At 37.7% G+C, this 12109-nt stretch overlaps 1 pseudogene; it reads right to left on the bottom strand.

Annotated features, from left to right (window-relative positions):
• Positions 1 to 1184: 1184 nt before the first annotated feature.
• Positions 1185 to 6584, bottom strand: LOC138170292 (BCL2/adenovirus E1B 19 kDa protein-interacting protein 3-like; annotated as a pseudogene).
• Positions 6585 to 12109: the final 5525 nt, after the last annotated feature.

Raw genomic sequence — 12109 nt, 5'->3', positions numbered from 1 at the left:
TATCTAGTCTGTCTCATTGATCTGTCTCTTATTTTTTGGTCAGCATCAGATGATTTTGATGACTGTTATTTTATAATATAGCATGAAGTCTGGAAGCACTACTCACCCTTTGCTTTTACTTCTTTTTTCAAAATTTCTCTTGATATTTAGATATTTTTAGTTTTCCCAATGAATTTTGTTATTATTTTATTAAGTTGTGTAAAGTATCTCTTGGATAATTTGATTGTTATTGCATTAAATGAGCAAATTAAATTTGGTAGAATTCCTGCCAAAGTAAATTTTACTAGGTTGATATAGCCCAGCCATGAGTACTGAAAAATATTTCCAGCTATTTAAGCGGTTTCTTCAGTTCTTAAGGCTCATTTTGCAATTAAGTCTGTATATAAGTTTTTGTGTACTTTGATAAATTGATCACTTCATACTTTCTGCATTTTATGGTTATTTGAAATGGGGTTTCCCTTTCTATTATTGTCTCTTAGACTTTTAAATTATTATGTAGAAATGCTATTTGTTTTTGAGGGTTTATTTTGTAGCCTGCAACTTTGCTGAGGTTATTGAATGTTTCAATTATTTTTTTTTGCTGATTTTCTGAGATTTTCCAAGTAAACCATCATCTTATCAGCAAATAGGGATTTTTTCCCCTGGTTTTAAATACATTTTTTATTGCCACAGACTAATTTTTTTAATATTCCTTTTTCTTGTTTTTTTATAACTATAAATTGTGAGCTTATGAAAAAGCTTGTCTTTGTCTTGAAAAATCAAGGTTTGATAGGATACTTGCTGACCTGCTTTCTTTTTTAAGAGTGATGGTCATCCTAAAGCAGTCAATATTTCTATGGGGATGCTGTAGCTCTAACTCAGGTGGGATTAAAAAGGAGGCAACAAACAGGGCTATGGAAAAAAGAAAATTTACTTGCTGGTGGCCTCTGCATTGAAAAGAACACTTTGCAAATTTCTAGACAACAGTAAACTCTGAGGGTCAGGCCAAAAAGGGAATGAGGTCATGAAAATGCCTTCCAAGAGTTTGAATAGAATACTGAATCCCAAAGAGGAGCTTGAACGTGGATATGTAAAAAGAGGGTCGAGGACTGGGGCATGCTTAGAATGGCCTCGAGTTCAAATACACTAACGTGACAGGGATAGCACTTCACAGAGCACGCCCATGTGCGAGGCTCTTCTCTCCCTCAGTAGATGCTCACAGACGGGGAACTCAGTCATTTTCCAATATAGATGCCTAGTCCCAAAGCCAAAACGTGAGAGATGAACACTTTAAGAAATTCTGCAGAGAAAATGCTTCCTTTCTTCATGGCTCCACTTTTCCTCATACTTAAAGACACGAACGTTTAGGGTGCCGGAAGTGGAATTCCTTGGTGGGGGGGGGGATGTTCTTAGGCGGGCTGGACCAGTCCGATACCCAGTCCACACTTTTCTGCAAAGTCTCCACTTCTTTTTCTCCTTCTGCAGCTTCTTCTTCAGACTGAGAGCTATGGTCCCTGCTGGTGTGCATGTCCACATCAAACATTATTTGACCATCTTCTTGTGGGGAAGGGCTGTCAAAGTGAGAGCTGCCCCTGGAGCTGCTCTGGCTGGACTTGTGCTGGGCATCCAGCAGGATCTTCTCCATGTCCCCATTGTGAATGGAGGATGAGGAGGGCCCGTGCTCCAGACCCCCGTTCTTCCCATTTCCATTGCCATTCATCTGGAGCTCCATCCAGGAATTCTTTAGATACCTTTACTTCTTTGTTTTCTTTCTCTTTTCTTGCTACTGCAAGCATTTCCAGAAACATTTTGAATAATAGTGCAGAGAGTCATATCCTTGCTTTACTTCCATATTCATTGGGATAGGTTCTACTGCATCATCATTGCATGATCCTTGCTTTTGCTTTTAGATAGATGCTTTTAAAAAAGGTCCGTCTATGCCTATCCTTTATAGGGTTTTTAGCATGAATGAGTGTGGTGCTTTGTAAAAGGCTTTCCCCCCTGAATCTATTAAGACAATTAAGTGGTTTTTAGATATTTTTGTTTTCAGTATGATTAATAATTTTGACTGCTTTTGTAATGGTGAACCATTCCCACATCTCATCTACTTTGTCATAGTAAATGATTTTTTTGGGTGAAATACTGTCATATCATTGATAAGACTTTACTTACAATTTTCATTTATTTTATTTATTTATTTTGCTTTTTGGAGGGCAATTGGGGTCAAGTGACTTGTCCAAGGTCACACGGCTAGTTTTTGTGTTGTGTCTGAGGTCACATTTGAACTCAGATCCTCCTGACTCCAGAGCCCATTCTCTACTCATGAGACACCTAGCCTCCCCTTACTTACAATTTTTAAATTCATTAATCATACTGGTATATTGTTCTCCTTCCATGCTTTATCCTTTCCTGATATGAGCCCTATGTCTCATAAAAGTAATCTGGTAGAATGTTTTCCTTTTCAACTTTTGAGAATAATTTGGGTAGTATTATTACTAAGTGTTTTCCAAACACTTGATAGAATTCTTTTGTGAATTTAGAAAATCCAGAAGTCCCCCCCTCCCCACCCTTTGGTATTTCCTTTATAGCTAATTTAATTTCTTCTCTCTCTTTTTTTTTATTTGAAATTGAATTGTTTAAGATCTATATTTGGTTTTCAGTTAGTCTCGGCATTTCAATTTTTTTTAATGTATTACTTTTATAATAGTGCCTGACATATAGTGGGCATTGTGTTTGTCTATTGATTGATTGACATTTCTTTTGTGTTCTCAGTTTTGTTAACATATAAATGCATAATAGATGTTGATTATTCTTTTTCTTCCTTCTACTTTTGTGATTTCACCTTGTTTGTTTGATATATTATTGGCTTGATTTTTCTCATCTTTTCTTAATTAGATTGGCTAAAGGCTTATGAATTTTATTAGTCTTTTCCAAGAAACAGTTTTTAATTTTATTTATCATTTCATTTCTTTGGGTTTCCAGTTCATCCACTTCCCCTCTAATTTCTAATATCCATTCTCCTGTGCTCTTTAAAAGTAGTTTGTTGACTTTCTAATTTAAAAATACATATTCAGTTCATTAATCTTCTCTTTTTCTATTTTGTAGGGAAATGATTTTTCCCATCAGGGCTGCTCAAGCTTCATCCATCCCAGAAATTTTGCTATGCTGTTTCATCATTATTTTCTTTTACACAAATTGATTTTTTATGTAGTTTGTTTTTTGAACCATTCATTGTTTAGTATTCATTGTTAAATCTCTATTTAGGTCTTTGTCTTTTGTTGGTTTTCCCTGAACTGAATATTATTTTTATTGTGTTCTGGTCTGTAAAAGATGTAGTTACTATTTTTGCCTTTTTTACATTTGTTTGCAAAATCTCTGTGCCTTAATATATAACCAATATTTGTGAAAGTTTTATGTTGTAATGAAAAATACATATATTCTTTAGATCCTTTCACTTTTATGCATCCATTTGCATCAAAGTCACTGAGTATTGTATATGGTGTCTTAATTTTTATGGTTTTATCAAGTACCTAGAAGAATTTGTCTATCTCCTAATCTTTCCATGTTGGCATAAACCTGCAATTATGTTTATTTTAGTCTTTTTTGGACTGGGCTTGTATTATTTTCATGAAGATTGTAAGATGTGATAACCAATTGTCCTATGAAATGGTATTCCTTGTTTCCTTTGGACACACAATGAAACCTACTCTACCAATCCCTCTATTTACTTTTGAAGGAGAGCAAATGACCTATCCTTTCCTCTAATTCCAACCTTCTTAAAATTTCTTTTTCAAATCTAATTAAGTAGATCATTATTACCATAGTCTAGTTCTCCCAGAAGCATATTGACTTGCTGGTTATTGGACAAGGGTTTCATACTTAGGATACAACACTCATATTAATGTATAGAGATAAAACAGTGATTGCTCTGACCCCCATTGCCTGATGGCCAGGTATTTTACATTTTACTCTTCCCTCAGGGTTCTCTAATACCTTTAAGGGGGTATGGAGGTGTTTATCTGCCTTTGACTCAAGTCCCTATTGATTGTGTTCCTTCAGTTTTAGGGGTCCTCTGCACTTCAGTTCCATTTAATCACATAACTGCCAGAGTAACTTTTACAAAGGATTATTTATTTCAAGAATATAGCAAAAAACAAACATCAACCCCAACACCTGGGGAAGCATAATTATTCATCCCTTATACTATCTTAGACTCTGCAAAGATGAAGAGGATTAGATTCATAACAACTCAGTTTCTACACAGTCCCACCAAGCTCCAAGTCCAAAGCCCCTCCCTGGGCTTGAATCCTGGTACTTTGGCTTCATAGGATTCCCATGACTGGTTAGAACAACATCTGACCTGGAAACCTGACTCCAAGGTCCCTATGGCTTGAGGGACTCCATTGTCTGTGTTCTAGAACTAAAAATGATGAATGAAATAGACCAAAACCTCAAGCCCAATTATCAGTGACATGGGTCCAAAGTGGGGTGAGGGAAGGTACTACCCAGTGGGAAGTGAATGGGTGCCATGCTGATGAACAAGATCTTTGCCTTGGGATGCAATTTGTAAAAGAGAGAGTGGATTTTCCAATCTGGTAGTTTTGAAGATGTGGCCTATTTTGGTTATATAACCAACGAAAAGAAGTTCTCCTACCCATGTGATTAGGAAACACAGAATATTTTGTACTGATGGCAGGTCCCTACAATCTCCCACATTGGTACCTCCATCTCAGGTACTCTGAATATGCACAAAGTCCCATTGCAGAGCTATTTCAAAAAGCTGTGTATAATTCATCAATCAGTTAACATACATCTGCTATGTTAACATAAGCATCTGCTATGTGCCAGGCACTAGACAAAAAGAGTGATGCCTGACTTCAAGTAGCTTATATTTTATTGGAATTGAAATGTATATGGACCATGTGGCATTCTGGAAAACTAATTCTGGAGTCAGAGTTCAAATCTTGCCTGTGATACTGATTGTCTGAGTTCCTTTGAAAAAGTCACAGTTTTCTTTGGCCTCATTTTCTTTAACTATTAAATGAGGATGTTGAACTGGATGGCCTCAATTATCCCTTCTGGTTCAAGATCTATAATTGCCCAAGCTACACACACACACACATACACACACACACACACACACACACACACACGATGAGTAGAAAGCAGAAGGGTAAAGGCTTTATTTAACTTACCAAATTCCCATTTCTCAGTGAAAATCATGCAGCAATTCTCTTTTGTCATTGTGGTTGAAGTCTTAATCCTTGGGCCATTCACACTAACCAGACACTACAGCCTCATCAGTTTAGTTTCTTACTCCATCTAGGGCACATGCACTATTTATAACTCTTTTGTAACAGCCATAAAAATGATGGCCACAGTAGTAGCAGGGCAGAAATCCCCCTGGAATTTTACCAGTATTTTGGGATATTCATATTCAGAGTAAGGAAAGAATGTGCCAAAAGGTTCTGTTATAAGTAAATAAGTAGGAGAGAAATTGATGGTTCAGTGGGTATTTTATCAGTGGGATTTTAGGTGAAAGAAACTGACTTCTTGACTCATGATTTACAGGAAAGCATAACCACATTGTTGTTTTAATTTAGTAAGTAGTGTAGAATAAATTCTCATCAATAACAATAATTAATAAGCTTCTGGGGCTGTCCACTGGCCAAGCTCCCAAACAATACAGAATTATGTTCACAACATATGTGGGGGTGAAGGAATATAGCTGAAGCCACACTCTGATCATTTTCATGAATACTCTGATTCTTGGATAAATTTTTTAAATTTTCTATTAAAAAAGTATAACTATTTTTCCTTCATTAAATACCTGCTTTATTTTCCCTTTGTTCCTAATCTAGAAATTTCTTCAGTATAGGGACCTTTTAGTTACTAAACTATTTCTACCAGTGAAGATTGGCAACTGTTCTGTAACTCATGATTGGGGAGCTGAGGTTAAGTGATTTTTGTCTGGGGTCCCAAAGCCATTGCTTGACGTTTTCTCTAAGAAATGGAAAACTTATTTAAATAATAAAAATACCCTTGCCTTTTCTCTTGCTGCCCAGCTTAAAATTTAAATAAAAACTATCACAATCAACCACAAAATCATCTTTTACTATTCTGTACTTTAAAGTCAAGAAGAAATGTGTCAGGGATAGACATGACTTGAATTCAGGTCTTCCTGAGTCTGAGATTAGCTCTTGAGCTCTTTTCTCTTCTCTTCTCCTTTCCCTTCCCCACTTTCCCTCTGTCTCTGCCCTACCTTCAATCACTCTCTTTTACTCCCATTCTCTACTCACACATACCATATATATATAATGTGTATATGTATACATGCACACACACACACACACACACACACACACACAAGCATACTTGCTGGGCTGTCTTTCCAGCTGCCAGGCAGAGACTTTTCACATCACAATGGCTTTCATTATAGAGGTTTTTGAATATTCTGGGTCTCTCTGCAATGTGAGGCTGGCAACTTTGTGCAACTCTACCTCACTTAAATCCAATTCGGGTGCAAGTCCAGACATGACCATCACATCATTGGTCCTCTTTGAAAACAAAGGATCATCAACAACAGCAGCAACATCAACAGCCATAAATAGTGTAATGTATTTCACAAATAATGTTTGGGGAATTTGCCACCAACAGTTCATCCTTCCTTTTTTGTGAGGGACATCTGGATATTGTGAGCAGGTGAGCAAAGCCAATAGGTTGAAAATTAATGATTCAAATGGATGCAGCAGCCCCTCCACTAAAGCAAGTTACAACCTTATCTATAACTTAATAGATATATGTTAAGAACACTCTGCCAGAAGGCAGCTAAGGGGGAGAAAGCTCTTCTTGCATCTTGAGACTCAGTTTCAGAGGGGTTAAGAACTTGTCCCTTGTCACACAGATAATGGGTCAGGAATAGAATGAGCAAATTGTAAGCATATGTATATCTTCCTATTTTACACCATCCCACACAGGTGGGTGGATGCACACACTTACACACTCAAGCAGTACTATATGGAAAGAAGTGACAGAGAAGCAGATTTCAGCTCAATATAAGGAAACACTTTCTGATAATTAGAGCTGCTAAAAATGGAATCAACTGTCTCAGGAGCTACTGAATTCCCTCTTGCTTGAAGTTTCTAAGCAGATGACTTCATGGTGAAAACAGTGTTGGATCTGAAATCAGAAAACCTCATTTTGAATTCTATGTCTTTGTATGTTAATGAAAAAATTCATTTTAAAGACAATAATCACCTATAAAAATGTCCACTTTCTCTTTTTCAATGGAAAGTCAACAGGGGCAAAGGTAAGGGCAAGGACCTGACAGGTTTTCACAACATTGTGTGACCTTGAACCAATGCCTAATCCCTGCTAGCTCTCAGTTTTCTTTATCTTTATTTCTATATATTAAAGGAAAGGATTAGGCTAAGACTAGGTTGCACTAAGAAAGGCATAGCTGTTAAGAATAAGAAAGTGATAGTCTTTTTGTTCTAGAGCTCTGTCTGCAGTCCTGGGCTTCATAGTTTAAGGGCAATGGAGAGCATTTATAGAAGGGCAATCATGATGGAGATAGACCATGTGTACATGTCATAGTGTTATTATTCATTCTTAATTTTTGAAGTGGACTAATGACATCATGACATTGGAGAAAAATAATGAATTATGGGTGATATGTAATATAAAGAGTAGCTGAAGGAACTGAGTATATTTAAACTGGAGAAGAGAAGACTGTTGGGAGTTTTAGGGGCAGGAAGGAGGGCATGATAGCTCTGTTCAAGTATCTGAAAGGCTACCATGGGGAAGAGGGATTAGGCTTGTGCGCTGTGGCACCAGAGAGCAAAACCAGAAGCAAGTTGGTTGGGGGGAAAGAATACAAAGAGGTAAATCTAGATTCTATGTCAGGAAAAAATTTCTAAACATTAGAGGTACTCTGAAGTGGAATGGGCTGCTTAGGGAGGTCAAGGGTTCTTTTCCATTGGCAGGTCTTCAAAGGGGAAGGGAAGGGTACAGAAGCTTATTAAGTGCACTGTGCTAAGCACTTTACAAACATTATCTCATTTAATCCTTATAACAACCCTAGATGGTAGATGCTATTATTCCCATTTTACATTTCAAGAAACTGAGGCAGAAAGAGCTTAAGTGATTTGTCCATGGCCACACAAATAATAAGTATCTGAGGTCAGATTTGAACTCACATCTTCCTGACTCCAGGCCCAATGCCTTACTCACTATGCTAGCTACATATATATAGCTGTATGTCACAGCACAATAGAGGTTGTATGTGAAATGGACACTTTTTCGGTTATAGTTTGGATTAGACAGCCTCAGAGGTCTCTTTCAAGTTGAAAATTTTGCAATTTGATGAAATTGTCCCTTCCAACCCTAAATCCTTTGATCCAGTTGTCAGGGATGGTATATATGCTGGAATTTATACTTTGAGAAGGGGTTGAACTAGATGGTTTCTGAGGTCCCTTTCAAGTCTACAAATTTATGATATAGAACTTCATATGTCATATGCATTATAAATAGATGATGAATATGCTACATTAATATTCAGCAGCTTGTAATGATATGTGTTCATAAGGTATAAAAATAGCACCAGCTTATTTGCATACTGTCTAACGTTCTCCTCCCCCCACCAACTAGATACTTTTTATATTGCTTATTTACATCAAATTACAGAATTATGGAATATGGGAATTGGAAGGCACTCCTACAGACCATCTATCCCAAAGCATGCCTCAATCCGCAAGGATTTATTAAGTATCTATTTTGTGTCAGGTACTGTATTAGGCACTGGGAATACAAGTACAAAGAATGAAACAATACCTACTCACACAAGGAGCTTACACTCGAAAGTGAAGACACTAAGGGCATATATAAATATAAACTGCACCAATATAAAGTGGATAGATAAAATTATATACAATGTAGTTAAATAGAAGGGAGTTTGGGAGGGAGAGCATCAACAATTAGGGAGATGGGGAAATGATTCATGCAAAGGGTATTTGAGTAGAGTTGTAAAGGAAGAATGAGACTTTTTGAGGTGGAGGGAAGGGTGAGTGCAAAGGCACAGAGACTGGAAGTGAAGTACTGTGTGTGAGAAACAGAGAGAGCCAGTATGGTTGGATCACTAATGTTCAATGAGAATGAAAAGGTAGGACAAGGTAAAATGAAAAAATGTAAGACTTTAAAAGCTAGATGGAGGAGTCCACATTTTATTCCAGTAGCAATAGGAAGCCACTGGAATTTGTTGAGTAGGGGGATCACAAGGTCAGGTAAGAACCTAAGGAAAATTACTTTGGCAGCATTGTGTAGGGCGGGCAGACCAAATGAAGAGGCTGTTGCAATAATCTGAGTGAGAGGTAATTAGAGCCTGAATTAAATGGTAACTATATGTGTGGAAAGAGGTGTCAGATTCAAGAGATAAGAAGGTAGAAAGAGAAAGATTTAGCAACTGATTGGATATGTGGGGCAAGGAAGAGTGAGGAGTCCAAAGTAATTCTAGGATTATCATCCTATGATGCTCGAAGAATGATGGTCCTTTTAACAGAAACAGGGAAGTTTGCAAGAAGGGAAGCTTTGTGGGCAAAGATAATGAGTTCAGTTATAGATATGCTGAGTTTAAGAAATCTTTGGGATGGGACATTCTGTTTGCAGTATTCAAAAGACATTTGGTGATGTGGACTGATGCTCAATGGAGAGATTGGGGCTGGATATAAAGATCTGGTCATAGTCTGCATAGAGAAGATAACTAAACCCAAGAGAGCTAATGACAGGAGGGGAGGGAGAGAGGAGAGGGGGAAGGGAGGGAAAGAGAAGAGAAGAGGGTGCAGGACAGAACCTTGGTGAATAGTCATAGGCCAGGGATGAGCAAAGGAGATTAAGAAAGAGGTTGGACAGGTAAGGGAATAACCAGGAGAGAGTACTGTCATAAAAATTCATAGAAGAGAGAATATCCATCAGGTGAGTGTGGTCAAGGTTGTCATATACAGGTTAAGAAAGAGTAAGATTGAGAAAAGATGATCAGATTTTATAATTACGAGATCATAGGTAACTTGGAGAGAGCACTTTGATTTAAATGAAGTCAGAAACCATATTATAAAGGGTCGGTGAATGAGAGGACAGGAAGTGGAGGTGGCAAGTATAGACAACTCTTTCAAGCAGCTTGACTGTGAAAGGGAGGAGAGGTATAAGACAGTAACTTAAGAGGATGACAGGATCTAGAGAAAGACTTTTAAGGGTAGAAGAGATTGGGGCATGTTTGAAGACAATAGGGAAAAGGACCAATTGATAGGGAAAGGTAGAAGATTTGCAATGTAGGGGATAATTAAGGACATAATCTTCTGGAAAAAAATGGGAAGGGATAGAATCAAATACACATGTAGAGGGGTTGGCCTTGATGAGGAGAAGGGCCACCTCTTTGTCAGAGGCTGGAGGAAAGGAGGTTAGGATGGAAAACGATGAGTTTTGAGATTAAGAGAATTGTAGAAGACAGAGCTCACATCAAATGGCCTCTTTTTTTTTCAGTAAAGTAAGAGGTGAGGTCTTCATACAGATGTTGGGGAGAGAAGAGGCATGAGGGATAAGGAGGAAAGATAAGGTTTAGTATTACTACCTCAAGGAGTAAGGTGGGGAATCAGCTCATGATGGGAATTAATATATGAAAGGAAATCCTTTATACCTGACAAGTGATTGTCTAACAAATGCCTGAAGATCTTCAAGGAAAGGGAATTCTCCCCCTTGAATGATGCAGCCCATTACAGTTTTATAAGTTTTGCTCTATATTTTAGGAAGCTTGGTAACTTCTTTGCAATTTCTACTCATTGCTTCTGGTTCTATCCTCTGAGGCCAAACAGCACGAGTCGATTTCTCCTCCATATGACAGTGTTTCAAATGGCTGAACACAGAAAACATGTCTCTCTTGGGTCTTCTCGTTTTCATGCTCTACATGCACAGTTCTTTCAATAAGTCCACATATGAAAAAGCTGTTAACCATCTTGATTGCCTTAGTTTAGTTGTGCTCTAGTTTATTAAACCATGTCTTTGAAAGACTGACTTTTCTGTGCTTATTTTGTTATTGTTCAGTCGTTTTAAGTCATGTCTGACTATTCGTGACCCCATTTGGGGTTTTCTTGGCAAAGATACTGGATTGGTTTGTCATTTCCTTCTCCAACTCATTTTGCAGATGAAGAACAGAGGCAAACAGGGTTAAGTGACTTGCTTGGGGTCACACAGTTAGTAAGTGTCTGAGGCCAAATTTGAACTCAGGAAGATGAATCTTCTTGATGACAAACCCAACACATAGTAAAGCTTAATTAATGCTTTTTCTTTCATTCTTTTTCTTTTATTTCTTTCATTTCCTTTTTTTTTTGAGATTAGATCTCAGTGTCTCATTCAATACTGATTGGCACAAAAGCTTTAACTGGCTCTGTTTTTCTGACCTCGGCCAGGTCACTTCCTTAGGTGATCTGCTGGCCTCTGCTATGGTGAGCCCTCGTGAGCAAGACTTCCTGTGGCCTTATTGCTACTCAGAACTCTGAAACTCAAGGGATCCAGTCAGACTCCTCTGGAGTAGGAGCTATTGACTAATAATTGGGGAGGGATGGAAGGGATGGAGGAAAGGATTTAAGCCTCTAGTTTTAAAGCAAAAACCATAGTGATCAGTAGACTCCAATGATCCCTTTTGAAAAAGATTATTTAAAAGTTCTTTGGTGGTTTTCAGTGGTTAAACCTTAGATGTTACTTGAATTGTGTTGATCAGTGAGTTATCACTAAATTTTGCCCCAGGTACATTTCTCCTTATGGATCAGTGCTTGAAGACCTTTCTTTAGCTTTCATTTCTCACTGTGCGTTTTTTCTAATTTCCTTCCACCTCTGCATTTTTTTTCCTATGATATTCAGAGAAATGTTTTCTTGACAGTTCCAAGGACCTCCATAGCAACTGCAAGACAGGCTTTAAAATAGCTTGGAGGAAGACTCTACCTGAATGAAAAAAAAAATAGAATTTGATTTTAATTTTTCTTGTTGACACTCAACAACACTCCTGCCAGAAGACAGTAAGGGGAGAGAGCTTTCCATCCCTTTCCTTTCCTTTTGCCCTAGTTTACAGAGCCCTTGGGCCTTA

The sequence above is a fragment of the Petaurus breviceps genome, unplaced genomic scaffold (assembly GCF_028583685.1).
Source record: "Petaurus breviceps papuanus isolate PSGF00001 unplaced genomic scaffold, PetGlider_PUasm1.0 38, whole genome shotgun sequence".
Lineage (NCBI taxonomy): Eukaryota > Metazoa > Chordata > Mammalia > Diprotodontia > Petauridae > Petaurus > Petaurus breviceps.
This window is presented reverse-complemented; position numbering and strand designations above follow the sequence as displayed.